Source organism: Arachis hypogaea, chromosome 20, assembly GCF_003086295.3.
Source record: "Arachis hypogaea cultivar Tifrunner chromosome 20, arahy.Tifrunner.gnm2.J5K5, whole genome shotgun sequence".
NCBI classification, from domain to species: domain Eukaryota; kingdom Viridiplantae; phylum Streptophyta; class Magnoliopsida; order Fabales; family Fabaceae; genus Arachis; species Arachis hypogaea.
This window is the reverse complement of record NC_092055.1, coordinates 97961198-97977116: the sequence shown is the minus strand read 5'-3', so window position 1 is coordinate 97977116 and position 15919 is coordinate 97961198.

Genomic DNA, 15919 nt, shown 5'->3' with positions numbered 1-15919 from the left:
GATAAAGGTCTGAAAGCCAGGAATGAACCTAAGTTTCTATGCATGAAACCACCATAAAACCAGGGACATGACTTCCACAAGAATGACTCATTTCTCTTGGCATTCCATTCATCATTCTCTTGTTCCAGTACTTGCTTAGGGACAAGCAAGCTTTAAGTTTGGTGTTGTGATGCCAGGGCATTTTGGCCAGTTTCACTGACCTTTTCTTTACTGTTTTTAAGGTAGTTTCATGCATTTTCTTAGGAAATATGCTAGTTTTGGGTATATATTTACTTACATCTTGATTCAAGCAAACATTGTTAACTTTGAATGATTTCATGAGAATTTTGCATGAATTATATGATAAATTGGATGATGCATGATTCCATGATTAAGAGCAAGACTTTGATGCACTTTGTTTGATTGATTTCAGCCAAAAGAAGAAGAGAAGAGCCACGTTAGTAGCTACGTTCGTTACACTAACGTGGGCACTAACGTGGAAGGAAGGAAAGCCACAACGTTAGTGAGAAAAGTTAGTGGCATTAACTTTGAAGAAAGGAAATGGGGCCAACGTTAGTGACACTTAACATTATCACTAACGTTGGACCAAGCTCATAAGTGGCCACGTTAGTTGCCACGTTAACTTAGTTAACGTGGCCTCTAATGTTAAGAAGTAAAGGGGAAGCCAACGTTAGTGACATTCAACTTTATCACTAACGTTGGCCAAGTCACAATAAGCCACGTTAACTCCCACGTTAACCTAGTTAACGTGGAAGCTAACGTGAAGAGACTAGGTGGTCGACAACGTTAGTGACACCAAACATTGTCACTAACGTTGGGATGAACGCACACTATTCCCAAGAAGCCACGTTAACTCCAGCGTTAACCTAGTTAACATGGAGAAGGGAATGTTGAGCCAACGTTAGTGACACCAAACATTGTCACTAACGTTGGAAGGAGCCCACGCATGCCACCATGAGCCACGTTAACTCCCACGTTAACTTAGTTAACGTGGAAGCTAACGTGAAAAAGGGAGGTGATCGCCAACGTTAGTGACACCCAACATTGTCACTAACATTGGAATGAGCCACACAAGCCACTATGAGTCATGTTAACTCCCACATTAACTTAGTTAACGTGGAAATTAACGTGGCACCTGGCAGCCAGACCATACCTTCTTCAAACACGCATAACCTGAGCTACAAAGCTCCAAATAAGGTGATTCCAGTGGCATTAGAAAGTAGGATTCCAGAGCTTTCCAAGCATATATGGCACTACATGGTTGACACTAAATTTGAGGGAGAAAACCTGCCCCGAAAGTGCAATGATGAACATGGTATCAACCTGTATTAAGGCCAACTGACCTCTTCACCTTCCAAGATGTATAACTCGAGTTGTAGAGCTCCAAATGATGCGCTTCCCAAGGCATTGGAAAGTAGACACCCAGGGCTTTCCAAAAATGTATAATAGTATGGGGTGGACACTAAGTTTGAGCATCAGAAACTGGTAATAATGAAGCCCTAATCGCTAGCGTTATTGGCACTCAAGTTTTTCATTAACGCTAGCAACTATACCAGCGACCATGTCCACTTCAAAGGAGCATAACTTGAGCTACAGAGGTCCAATTGAGGTGATTCTAGTTGCGTTAGAAAGCTGACATTCAGAGCTTTCAAACGATATATAATACTCTATAGTGGGCATGAAATTGGAGCACAAACAAGAGGCATCTTTTAAGCCCCAAAAACACCAACTTGGCAGCAAGTGCAACGTTAGCCACAATAACTTTAGCACTAACGCCACACTTGTAGCGTTAGTGTGGCTAACTTTAGCACCAACTTTAGCACCTGGACCTCAACTTGACTCACTTCTCTCTCAAGTCCACTTCAAAGCTCAAGCAAGTAAGCCCACAAGTGTCAACCAATCAAGGCCACAAGAAGCATCTAGAATAGGAATTTTTATTTTATTGTAATTTGCTTTTAATTTCATTTTTGTAATTTAGGAGAGCCTATATAAAGGCCTTAGTCTTTACATTGAAAACAATCTTGGAGGGGGATCTGGAATTCTGGAATGGGGGATTGAAGAGGGGTCTTCGGACTCCCTCCCCTCACACACTTTTCCTTCTCTTTCTTTTAGTTGTAATTTTTATTTATGTTAAATTTTCAATTTTAGTTTTTATCTTCATCTTTACTTTTCTGCACTTTCTTTCTTTTCTATTTTGGTAGAGCAATGATCAACTAACTCTTTTCATTGGGTTAGAGAGCTCTATTGTGATTCAATGGATCAATTGTAGTTCTTATTCTTCTTCTTCTTTCTTTTCTCTTGATTTTACTTGAAAGCTTTCGATCTTCATCCAATTGAGTAGTTATCTTAGAAAAGAAACTATTCATACTTGGATCTCTTCTGAACCTTGGAAGAGGAATGAAGAGATCAAGCTAGAAATGCTTTCTCATGCTGGACCAAATTGGGTTTGGATGGATATGTGACTATAATCCTCTCAACACTTGGTTTGAGAAATGCATGTGGTATAATCAGTGACCATACTTCATCTCTTCTCATGAGCAATTGACCAAGGAAATCGCTATTGATCAAGATTTGAGAGATTGAATTACAAGGAATTGTAATTCGATCACTTAAGATTGCCAAGGCGATCAATGAGTGCATTGATTGAGGAAGAGATGAGAATGAACTTGATCCGGAGGATTGCAATATCTCTTGATCCCAATGTTCATTTAATTTTTAGTTCTTATATTTACTTTTCTTGCCATTTTATTTTTCTGTACTTTATTGCTTTCTTTACTTTCATGCAATTTACATTTCCTTGCTGCTTATCACTCCAATATGATTCGTCTAACTAGAATAATCAATTAACCATTGATTGCTTAATCCGTTAATCTCTGTGGGATTCGACCTCACTCTATTGTGAGTTTTTACTTGACGACAAATTTGGTACACTTGCCGAAGGGAGATTTGTTGAGAGACAAGTTTTCCGCGCATCAAGATTATGGTGCCGTTGCCGGGAATTAATTGTGACTAACAAACTACCGGTTGATTGATTTACTAGATTAGACACTTTTCTTTTGTCTTTATTTTCTTTTGCTTCTTTATTTTCTTGTACTAACGAACTGTTTGTGATATTGCCTCACTGGGAATTTCCTCATCTGTGACAATGGAGATTCCAATTTCTTTTGGTAATTATTGTTTGAGACAGAGCTTTCTGTAGAAAAGAAAGGAGCATCCATCATATTTTAGTCAATCATATTTCATGGGAAACTCTCCACCACCACATAATGATTCACTTTACTATGCTCAAGGTGGGTGGGAGTATCAAGAACATGAAATGGGGTACTTTCCAAAGCCACAAAATGGTCCATATTTTGATGACTTTGATCACTACTCAAGTTGTGGCTGGAAAGATCAAAATCAAGGAGATTTCACTCATTCATACCCCAGTCATCAAGAGCCATCACCTCTCAATTATACAATCTCACCTCCAAGTTTTACATGCCTAAATTCTTCATCATTTGAGTATGCCTCAGCACAAAAGTCTATCCCAAATCCATACAATTCATTTCACCATCCATAAAACTCAATCCATTACCCACAAAAGCCATACCACTCTCAGAACATAAAACCACAAAACAACCAATTCCATTCACAAAGTAGCCACCCTCAACCTCCAAATTTCACCCCAGCTGCACACCCTCCCCTCGAGGATAAGCTATCAAGGATAGAGAACCTACTGACAATGCTCTTGGAAGAATCTAAGGACACAAGGACTTTCCAAGAGGAAGTAAAAACTATTATGCAGAACCGGTGGGTTGCCATTAAGAAGCTTGAGGCACAAGTTGGATATCTATCAAAGCAAATCACTACCCACAATTCTCTCAGTGATACCATGGCAAACCCAAGGGAGGAATCAGAAGAACAAGAAAAAGAGGCACCCATACCAAGTGAGATTTCTATGAAGAAGGAGGAGGTTATGAGAGTATATAAGCCTAAGGCTCCATACCCACAGAGGTTACTAGTGGTGACAAAGGAACATGCAAACTCACTCCCAAAAGACTCAATGCAACATCATGTAGAAGAAAGGGAGGAAGTCAATCAAGAGAGTCCACACTCTAAGGAAACAGCGAGTTGCATAGAGGGTGAGTTCATTGAACCACCAATTCAAGAAGTTCTTGATGAAGAGGATGCTCCAACCATCATACAATACCCAAGTCCTGAAATTAAGGTGGTAAAGGCAATCAACATGAACACTAACAAAAGGATGGTGACCAAGAAAAGAAGGACAATATTCATGAAGAAGAAAAGGTCAACCAAAAGCCATCCCACCCCTACCCCAACAAGCAAGTTTACTCAAGCAAACAACAGAAGAAGGCTTGCTAGGGAGAGGCACTCAAAACAAGGGGCATTAACTGGCTCTTCTTTCCTCTTGAGGTCATTCCTCTTAACAAACTGGAAGAAGAGGAAGAAAGTCGTGAACAACATGTCAAGCTAATGACATTAAAAGAGGGCTTGTTAGGAGGCAACCCAACCGTAGGTAACATTTTCTTGCTTTGCTTAGTTTACTTTCAATAATTTGGCATATGATTGCACTCTAAGTTTGGTGTTGCCATGCAACAATTTGATTTTCAATCTTCACTGGGTACTTGCAACATTCTAAATTGACAGTGGCACACTAAGTTTGGTGTTGCCACTTAACTTTCATGCAAAGTACCATGCCAACACCACTTATTAATGCAATCACATTGTCTCTGTTTTACTTCTTGTGCTTTTGTTGTGATCTATAATCTTGCTTGCTGAAACACATGCATACTCACACTTTATTTTAAGACATTCGTGATCCATCATAAATCCCGTCACCACTGTTTTAATTGTTGCTTGAGTATGAGCAATCATTCTACGTCTGGTGTGGGAAGGGGAAGAATAGGAGGAAAAGGACAACAACAATGAAGATAAAATACAAGGTGGTAAAGTTCCTTTCTCCTCTTACTTATTTCCAGCACTTTAATTTGCATGATTGTCTTCTATGTTCTTTGTATGTATGTGTGCTTTCTCCTTGTGAATAAGAATGCCAATTCTGTCTTTTAAACTTTTTATTGATTAAGGCTGTGTTTTCTAGTCTGAATGTCATTACTGCATCCTTACTTTGCTTACTTGTATGCTTGTCCCTTTGAATCAAATGAAAAAGAGAATGAGTGTTTTACAAAAGACCAGAGTGGAGTTCATACTATGGAGTAAGTTCATGAGTTTATGGTGTGATCATAAGTTAGCTAAGTTAGTTCAACCATAAGGTGGGAAGACAACTATCTGTCAAGAATACTATGCTTGAGACACACCCCAAGAAACTAGCTAAATAAGAAGATCCTAGTAAGAAAAAGGGAAGGAACAATAAAGGTTGAAAAATAAAAGAAAAAGAGTAAGCAATAAGGCTAGGCACCAATAGTTTTAATCTTGAGGCATGTGTCTGTGGTGCTCTTGTGTGAGGGATCTACTTGGATGAATAAGCTCTTAGGGGTGCCTTATCACTTGGTAACTTAGGTTAACTAACTCGGGATTATTAGCTGAAAGTCCACTATCAAGAGTAACTCTCACTACAGAGCATTTAGTAACCCAAAGAGGTGCTGGACACCAAGGTCTCAAGAAAAGAAAATAAATAAACCATATGCCTGTGGTGTGTATGTATGGGGGAGAGACTTGAGCAAGTAAGTCCTTAGGGGTGCTTCAACACCTAGCACCTTGAACCAACTGGTTCGGGAGTGTTGGCTGAAAGCTTATTTTAAAGAGTTTCCCCCTTACAGAGCACTTAGCTTAAAGAACACAAATAAGTCCTGAAATGACAACAAAAGGATCAATGAATAAAAGTCTCATGGGATGCAATCACAGTGAGTATTCTAGGACATGATAAAGGTCTGAAAGCCAGGAATGAACCTAAGTTTCTATGCATGAAACCACCATAAAACCAGGGACATGACTTCCACAAGAATGACTCATTTCTCTTGGCATTCCATTCATCATTCTCTTGTTCCAGTACTTGCTTAGGGACAAGCAAGCTTTAAGTTTGGTGTTGTGATGCCAGGGCATTTTGGCCAGTTTCACTGACCTTTTCTTTATTGTTTTTAAGGTAGTTTCATGCATTTTCTTAGGAAATAAGCTAGTTTTGGGTAGATATTTACTTACATCTTGATTCAAGCAAACATTGTGAACTTTGAATGATTTCATGAGAATTTTGCATGAATTATATGATAAATTGGATGATGCATGATTCCATGATTAAGAGCAAGACTTTGATGCACTTTGTTTGATTGATTTCAGGCCAAAAGAAGAAGAGAAGAGCCACGTTAGTAGCTACGTTAGTTACACTAACGTGGGCACTAACGTGGAAGGAAGGAAAGCCACAACGTTAGTGAGAAAAGTTAGTGGCATTAACTTTGAAGAAAGAAAATGGGGCCAACGTTAGTGACACTTAACATTATCACTAACGTTGGACCAAGCTCATAAGTGGCCACGTTAGTTGCCACGTTAACTTAGTTAACGTGGCCTCTAATGTTAAGAAGTAAAGGGGAAGCCAACGTTAGTGACATTCAACTTTATCACTAACGTTGGCCAACTCACAATAAGCCACGTTAACTCCCACGTTAACCTAGTTAACGTGGAAGCTAACGTGAAGAGACTAGGTGGTCGACAACGTTAGTGACACCAAACATTGTCACTAACATTGGGATGAACACACACTATCCCCAAGAAGCCACGTTAACTCCAGCGTTAACCTAGTTAACATGAAAGTTAACGTGGAGAAGGGAATGTTGAGCCAACGTTAGTGACACCCAACATTGTCACTAACGTTGGAAGGAGCCCATGCATGCCACCATGAGCCACGTTAACTCCCACGTTAACTTAGTTAACGTAGAAGCTAACGTGAAAAAGGGAGGTGATCACCAACGTTAGTGACACCCAACATTGTCACTAACGTTGGAATGAGCCACACAAGCCACTATGAGTCATGTTAACTCCCACATTAACTTAGTTAACGTGGCACCTGGCAGCCAGACCATACCTTCTTCAAACACGCATAACTTGAGCCACAAAGCTCCAAATGAGGTGATTCCAGTGGCATTGAAAAGTAGGATTCTAGAGCTTTCCAAGCATATATGGCACTACATGGTTGACACTAAATTTGAGGGGGAAAACCTGCCCCGAAAGTGCAATGATGAACATGGTATCAACCTGTATTAAGGCCAACTGACCTCTTCACCTTCCAAGAAGTATAACTCGAGTTGTAGAGCTCCAAATGATGCGCTTCCAAAGGCATTGGAAAGTAGACACCCAGGGCGTTTCAACAATATATAATAGTATGGGGGTGGACACTAAGTTTGAGCTTTAAAAACTGGCAATAATGAAGCCATGATCGCTAGCGTTATTGGCACTCAAGTTTTTCATTAACGCTAGCAACTATACCAGCGACCATGTCCACTTCAAAGGAGCATAACTTGAGCTACAGAGGTCCAATTGAGGTGATTCCAGTTGCGTTAGAAAGCTGACATTCAGAGCTTTCAAACGATATATAATACTCTATAGTGGGCATGAAATTGGAGCACAAACAAGAGGCATCTTTTAAGCCCCAAAAACACCAACTTGGCAGCAAGTGCAACGTTAGCCACAATAACTTTAGCACTAACGCCACACTTGTAGCGTTAGTGTGGCTAACTTTAGCACCAACTTTAGCACCTGGACCTCAACTTGACTCACTTCTCTCTCAAGTCCACTTCAAATCTCAAGCAAGCAAGCCCACAAGTGTCAACAAATCAAGGCCACAAGAAGCATCTAGAATAGGAATTTTTATTTTATTGTAATTTGTTTTTAATTTCATTTTTGTAATTTAGGAGAGCCTATATAAAGGCCTTAGTCTTTACATTGAAAACAATCTTGGAGGGGGATCTGGAATTCTGGAATGGGGGATTGAAGAGGGGTCTTCGGACTCCCTCCCCTCACACACTTTTCCTTCTCGTTCTTTTAGTTGTAATTTTCATTTATGTTAAATTTTCAATTTTAGTTTTTATCTTCATCTTTACTTTTCTGCACTTTCTTTCTTTTCTATTTTGGTAGAGCAATGATCAACTAACTCTTTTCATTGGGTTAGAGAGCTCTATTGTGATTCAATGGATCAATTGTAGTTCTTATTCTTCTTCTTCTTTCTTTTCTCTTGATTTTACTTGAAAGCTTTCGATCTTCATCCAATTGGGTAGTTATCTTAGAAAAGAAACTATTCATACTTGGATCTCTTCTGAACCTTGGAAGAGGAATGAAGAGATCAAGCTAGAAATGCTTTCTCATGCTGGACCAAATTGGGTTTGGATGGATATGTGACTATAATCCTCTCAACACTTGGTTTGAGATATGCATGTGGTATAATCAGTGACCATACTTAATCTCTTCTCTTGAGCAATTGACCAAGGAATTCGCTATTGATCAAGATTTGAGAGATTGAATTACAAGGAATTGTAATTCGATCACTTAAGATTGCCAAGGAGATCAATGAGTGCATTGATTGAGGAAGAGATGAGAATGAACTTGATCCGGAGGATTGCAATATCTCTTGATCCCAATGTTCATTTTATTTTTAGTTCTTATATTTACTTTTCTTGCCATTTTATTTTTCTGTACTTTATTGCTTTCTTTACTTTCATGCAATTTACATTTCCTTGCTGCTTATCACTCCAATATGATTCATCTAACTAGAATAATTAATTAACCATTGATTGCTTAATCCGTTAATCTCTGTGGGATTCGACCTCACTCTATTGTGAGTTTTTACTTGACGACAAATTCGGTACACTTGCCGAAGGGAGATTTGTTGAGAGACAAGTTTTCCATGCATCCAGTTTATGGTGCCGTTGCCGGGGATTAATTGTGACTAACAAACTACCGGTTGATTGATTTACTAGATTAGACACTTTTCTTTTGTCTTTATTTTCTTTTGCTTCTTTATTTTCTTGTGCTAACTAACTATTTGTGATATTGCCTCACTGGGAATTTCCTCATCTGTAACAATGGAGATTCCAATTTCTTTTGGTGATTATTGTTTGAGACAGAGCTTTCTGCAGGAAAGAAAGGAGCATCCATCATATTTTAGTCAATCATATTTCATGGGAAACTTTCCACCACCACATAATGATTCACTTTACTATGCTCATGGTGGGTGGGAGTACCAAGGACATGAAATGGGATACTTTCCAGAGCCACAAAATGGTCCATATTTTGATGACTTTGATCACTACTCAAGTTGTGGCTGGGAAGATCAAAATCAAGGAGATTTCACTCATTCATACCCCAGTCATCAAGAGCCATCACCTCTCAATTATACAATCTCACCTCCAAGTTTTACATGCCTAAATTCTTCATCATTTAAGTATGCCTCAACACAAAAGTCTATCCCAAATCCATACAATTCATTTCACCATCCACAAAACTCAATCCATTACCCACAAAAGTCATACCACTCTCAGAACATAAAACCACAAAACAACCAATTCCATTCACAAAGTAGCCACCCTCAACCTCCAAATTTCACCCCAGCTGCACACCCTCCCCTCGAGGATAAGCTATCAAGGATAGAGAACCTACTGGCAATGCTCTTGTAAGAATCTAAGGAAACAAGGACTTTCCAAGAGGAAGTAAAAACTATTATGCAGAACCGGTGGGTTGCAATTAAGAAGCTTGAGGCACAAGTTGGATATCTATCAAAGCAAATCACTACCCACAATTCTCTCAGTGATACCATGGCAAACCCAAGGGAGGAATCAGAAGAACAAGAAAAAGAGGCACCCATACCAAGTGAGATTTCTATGAAGAAGGAGGAGGTTATGAGAGTATATAAGCCTAAGGCTCCATACCCACAGAGGTTACTAGTGGTGACAAAGGAACATGCAAACTCACTCCCAAAAGACTCAATGCAACATCATGTAGAAGAAAGGGAGGAAGTCAATCAAGAGAGTCCACACTCCAAGGAAACAGAGAGTTGCATAGAGGGTGAGTTCATTGAACCACCAATTCAAAAAGTTCTTGATGAAGAGGATGCTCCAACCATCATACAATACCCAAGTCCTGAAATTAAGGTGGTAAAGGCAATCAACATGAACACTAACAAAAGGATGGTGACCAAGAAAAGAAGGACAATATTCATGAAGAAGAAAAGGTCAACCAAAAGCCATCCCACCCCTACCCCAACAAGCAACGTTACTCAAGCTAACAACAGAAGAAGGCTTGCTAGGGAGAGGCACTCAAAATAAGGGGCATTAACTGGCTCTTCTTTACTCTTGAGGTCATTCCTCTTAACAAACCGGAAGAAGAGGAAGAAAGTCGTGAATAACATGTCAAGCTAATGACATTAAAAGAGGGCTTGTTGGGAGGCAACCCAACCGTAGGTAACATTTTCTTGCTTTGCTTAGTTTACTTTCAATAATTTGGCATATGATTGCACTCTAAGTTTGGTGTTGCCATGCAACAATTCGATTTTCAATCTTCACTGGGTACTTGCAACATTCTAAATTGACAGTGGCACACTAAGTTTGGTGTTGCCACTTAACTTTCATGCAAAGTACCATGCCAACACCACTTATTAATGCAATCACATTGTCTCTGTTTTACTTCTTGTGCTTTTGTTGTGATCTATAATCTTGCTTGCTGAAACACATGCATACTCACACTTTATTTTAAGACATTCATGATCCATCATAAACCCCGTCACCACTGTTTTAATTGTTGCTTGAGTATAAGCAATCATTCTACGTCTGGTGTGGGAAGGGGAAGAATAGGAGGAAAAGGGCAACAACAATGAAGATAAAATACAAGGTGGTAAAGTTCCTTTCTCCTCTTACTTATTTCCAGCACTTTAATTTGCATGATTGTCTTCTATGTTCTTTGTATGTATGTGTGCTTTCTCCTTGTGAATAAGAATGTCAATTCTGTCTTTTAAACTTTTTATTGATTAAGGCTGTGTTTTCTAGTCTGAATGTCATTACTGCATCCTTACTTTGCTTACTTGTATGCTTGTCCCTTTGAATCAAATGTAAAAGAGAATGAGTGTTTTACAAAAGACCAGAGTGGAGTTCATAGTATGGAGTAAGTTCATGAGTTTATGGTGTGATCATAAGTTAGCTAAGTTGGTTCAACCATAAGGTGGGAAGACAACTATCTGTCAGGAATACTATGCTTGAGACACACCCCATGAAACTAGCTAAATAAGAAGATCCTAGTAAGAAAAAGGGAAGGAACAATAAAGGTTGAAAAATAAAAGAAAAAGAGTAAGCAATAAGGCTAGGCACCAATAGTTTTAATCTTGAGGCATGTGTCTGTCGTGCTCCTGTGTGAGGGATCTACTTGGATGAATAAGCTCTTAGGGGTGCCTTATCACTTGGTAACTTGGGTTAACTAACTCGGGATTATCAGCTGAAAGTCCACTATCAAGAGTAACTCTCACTACAGAGCATTTAGTAACCCAAAGAGGTGCTGGACACCAAGGTCTCAAGAAAAGAAAATAAATAAACCATATGCCTGTGGTGTGTATGTATGGGGGAGAGACTTGAGCAAGTAAGTCCTTAGAGGTGCTTCAACACCTAGCACCTTGAACCAACTGGTTCGGGAGTGTTGGCAGAAAGCTTATTTTAAAGAGTTGCCCCCTTACAGAGCACTTAGCTTAAAGAACACAAATAAGCCCTGAAATGACAACAAAAGGATCAATGAATAAAAGTCTCATGGGATGCAATCATAGTGAGTATTCTAGGACATGATAAAGGTTTGAAAGCCAGGAATGAACCTAAGTTGCTATGCATGAAACCACCATAAAACCAGGGACATGACTTCCACAAGAATGACTCATTTCTCTTGGCATTCCATTCATCATTCTCTTGTTCCAGTACTTGCTTAGGGACAAGCAAGCTTTAAGTTTGGTGTTGTGATGCCAGGGCATTTTGGCCAGTTTCACTAACCTTTTCTTTACTATTTTTAAGGTAGTTTCATGCATTTTCTTAGGAAATAAGCTAGTTTTGGGTAGATATTCACTTACATCTTGATTCAAGAAAACATTGTGAACTTTGAATGATTTCATGAGAATTTTGCATGAATTATATGATAAATTGGATGATGCATGATTCCATGATTAAGAGAAAGACTTTGATGCACATTGTTTGATTGATTTCAGGCCAAAAGAAGAAGAGAAGAGCCACGTTAGTAGCTACGTTAGTTACACTAACGTGGGCACTAACATGGAAGGAAGGAAAGCCACAAAGTTAGTGAGAAAAGTTAGTGGCATTAACTTTGAAGAAAGGAAATGGGGCCAACGTTAGTGACACTTAACATTATCACTAACGTTGGACCAAGCTCATAAGTGGCCACGTTAGTTGCCACGTTAACTTAGTTAACGTGGCCTCTAATGTTAATAAGTAAAGGGGAAGCCAACGTTAGTGACATTCAACTTTATCACTAACGTTGGCCAAGTCACAATAAGCCACGTTAACTCCCACGTTAACCTAGTTAATGTGGAAGCTAACGTGAAGAGACTAGGTGGTCGACAATGTTAGTGACACCAAATATTGTCACTAACATTGGGATGAACACACACTATCCCCAAGAAGCCACGTTAACTCCAGCGTTAACCTAGTTAACGTGGAAGTTAACGTGGAGAAGGGAATGTTGAGCCAACGTTAGTAACACCCAACATTGTCACTAACGTTGGAAGGAGCCCACGCATGCCACCATGAGCCACGTTAACTCCCACGTTAATACTCAATAGTGGGCATGAAATTGGAGCACAAACAAGAGGCATCTTTTAAGCCCCAAAAATACCAACTTGGCAGCAAGTGCAACGTTAGCCACAATAACTTTAGCACTAACGCCACACTTGTAGCGTTAGTGTGGCTAACTTTAGCACCAACTTTAGCACCTGGACCTCAACTTGACTCACTTCTCTCTCAAGTCCACTTCAAAGCTCAAGCAAGCAAGCCCACAAGTGTCAACCAATCAAGGCCACAAGAAGCATATAGAATAGGAATTTTCATTTTATTGTAATTTGCTTTTAATTTCATTTTTTGTAATTTAGGAGAGCCTATATAAAGGCCTTAGTCTTTTCATTGAAAACAATCTTGGAGGGGGATCTGGAATTCTGGAATGGGGGATTGAAGAGGGGTCTTCGGACTCCCTCCCCTCACACACTTTTCCTTCTCTTTCTTTTAGTTGTAATTTTCATTTATGTTAAATTTTTAATTTCAGTTTTTATCTTCATCTTTACTTTTCTGCACTTTCTTTCTTTTCTATTTTGGTAGAGCAATGATCAACTAACTCTTTTCATTGGGTTAGAGAGCTCTATTGTGATTCAATGGATCAATTGTAGTTCTTATTCTTCTTCTTCTTTCTTTTCTGTTGATTTTACTTGAAAGCTTTCGATCTTCATCCAATTGGGTAGTTATCTTAGAAAAGAAACTATTCATACTTGGATCTCTTCTGAACTTTGGAAGAGGAATGAAGAGATCAAGCTAGAAATGCTTTCTCGTGCTGGACCAAATTGGGTTTGGATGGATATGTGACTATAATCCTCTCAACACTTGGTTTGGGAAATGCATGTGGTATAATCAGTGATCATACTTCATCTCTTCTCATGAGCAATTGACCAAGGAATTGGCTATTGATCAAGATTTGAGAGATTGAATTACAAGGAATTGTAATTCGATCACTTAAGATTGCCAAGGAGATCAATGAGTACATTGATTGAGGAAGAGATGAGAATGAACTTGATCCGGAGGATTGCAATATCTCTTGATCCCAATGTTTATTTTATTTTTAGTTCTTATATTTACTTTTCTTGCCATTTTATTTTTCTGCACTTTATTGCTTTCTTTAATTTCATGCAATTTACATTTCCTTGCTGCTTATCACTCCAATATGATTCGTCTAACTAGAATAATCAATTAACCATTGATTGCTTAATCCGTTAATCTCTGTGGGATTCGACCTCACTCTATTGTGAGTTTTTACTTGACGACAAATTCGGTACACTTGCCGAAGGGAGATTTGTTGAGAGACAAGTTTTTCGTGCATCAAATCATTTTTATGATTTTTCAGATTATCAGATGACATGTCTCTTTGTCATCATTCTTTCAAGAGCCAACATATTTAACATTCATAAACAACAACTTCAAAAGACATATGCACTGTTCAAGCATTCATTCAGAAAACAAGAAGCATTGTCACCACATCAAAATAATTAAAACTAAGTTCAAGGATAAATTCGAAACTCATGTACTTCTTGTTCTTTTGAATTAAAAATATTTTTCATTTAAGAGAGGTGATGGATTCATAGGACATTCATAACTTTAATACATAGTTACTAAATACTAATGATCATGTAATAAGACACAAACATGGATAAGCACTTAACATAAAGAAAACGAAAAACAGAGAGTTTAAGAACAAGGAATGAGTCCACCTTAGTGATAGTGGCATTTTCTCCTTGAGGAACCAATGATGTCCTTGAGCTCTTCTATGTCTCTTCCTTGTCTTTGTTGCTCCTCCCTCATTTCTCTTTGATCTTCTCTAATTTCATGAAGGATGATGGAGTGCTCTTGATGGTCCACCCTTAATTGTCCCATGTTGGAACTTAATTCTCCTAGGGAGGTGTTGATTTGCTCCCAATAGTTTTGTGGAGGAAAATGCATTTGAGGCATCTCCGGGATCTCATGGTGATGAGCTTCATGCGTCTCTTGAGCTCCATGAATGGGCTCTCTTGTTTGCTCCATCCTTTTCTTAGTGATGAACTTCTCTTCCTCAATGGAAATGTCTCCTTCTATGTCGATCCCAGCCGAATTGTATAGATGGCAAATGAGGTGAAGAAAAGCTAACCTTGCCATAGTGGAGGATTTGTCAGCCACCTTGTAGAGTTCTTGAGGTATAATCTCATGAACCTCCACCTCTTCTCCAATCATGATGCTATGGATCATGATGGCCCGGTCTATAGTAACTTCAGACCGGTTGCTAGTGGGAATGATTGAGCGTTGAATGAACTCCAACCATCCTCTAGCTACAGGCTTAAGGTCCAGTCTTCTCAGTTGAACCGATTTGCCTTTTAAGTCAACCTTCCATTAAGCTCCTTCCACACATATGTCCATGAGGACTTAGTCCAACCTTTGATCAAAGTTGACTCTCCTTGTGTATGGGCGTGCGTTCTCTTCCATCAGTGGCAAGTTGAACGCCAACCTTACATTTTCCGGATTAAAATCTAAGTAATTCCCCCGAACCATGGTGAGATAATTCTTTGGGTTCGGGTTCTTACTTTGATTATGGTTCCTTGTGATCCATGCATTAGCATAGAACTCTTGAACCATTATAATTCCGACTTATTGGATGGGGTTTGTTAGAACTTTCTAACCTCTTCTATGGATCTCATGTCGGATCTCCGGATACTCATTTCTCTTGAGTTTGAAAGGGACCTCGGGGATCACCTTCTTCTTGGCCACAACATCATAGAAGTGGTCTTGATGAGCTTTGGAGATGAATCTTTCCATCTCCCATGACTCGGAGGTGGAAGCTTTTGTCTTCCCTTTCCCTTTTCTAGAGGATTCTCCGGTCTTGGGTGCCATCAATGGTAATGGAAAAACAAAAAGCTTATGCTTTTACCACACCAAACTTAGAATATTGCTCGCCCTCGAGCAAGAGAAGAAAGAATAGATGAAGGAGAAGAAGAAATGGAGGAGAGGGAGAGAGATATGTGTTTCGGCCAAGAAGGGGAAGAGAGGGTTGTTTTGTGTGAAAATGAAGAAGAATGGAGGGCTTTATATAGGGAAGGGAGGGGGGGTAAGGTTCGGCCATAAGGGTGGGTTTTGGGTGGGAAATTGATTTTGAATTTTGAAGGTAGGTGGGGTTTATGGGGTAGGTTTATGGGGAAGAGTGG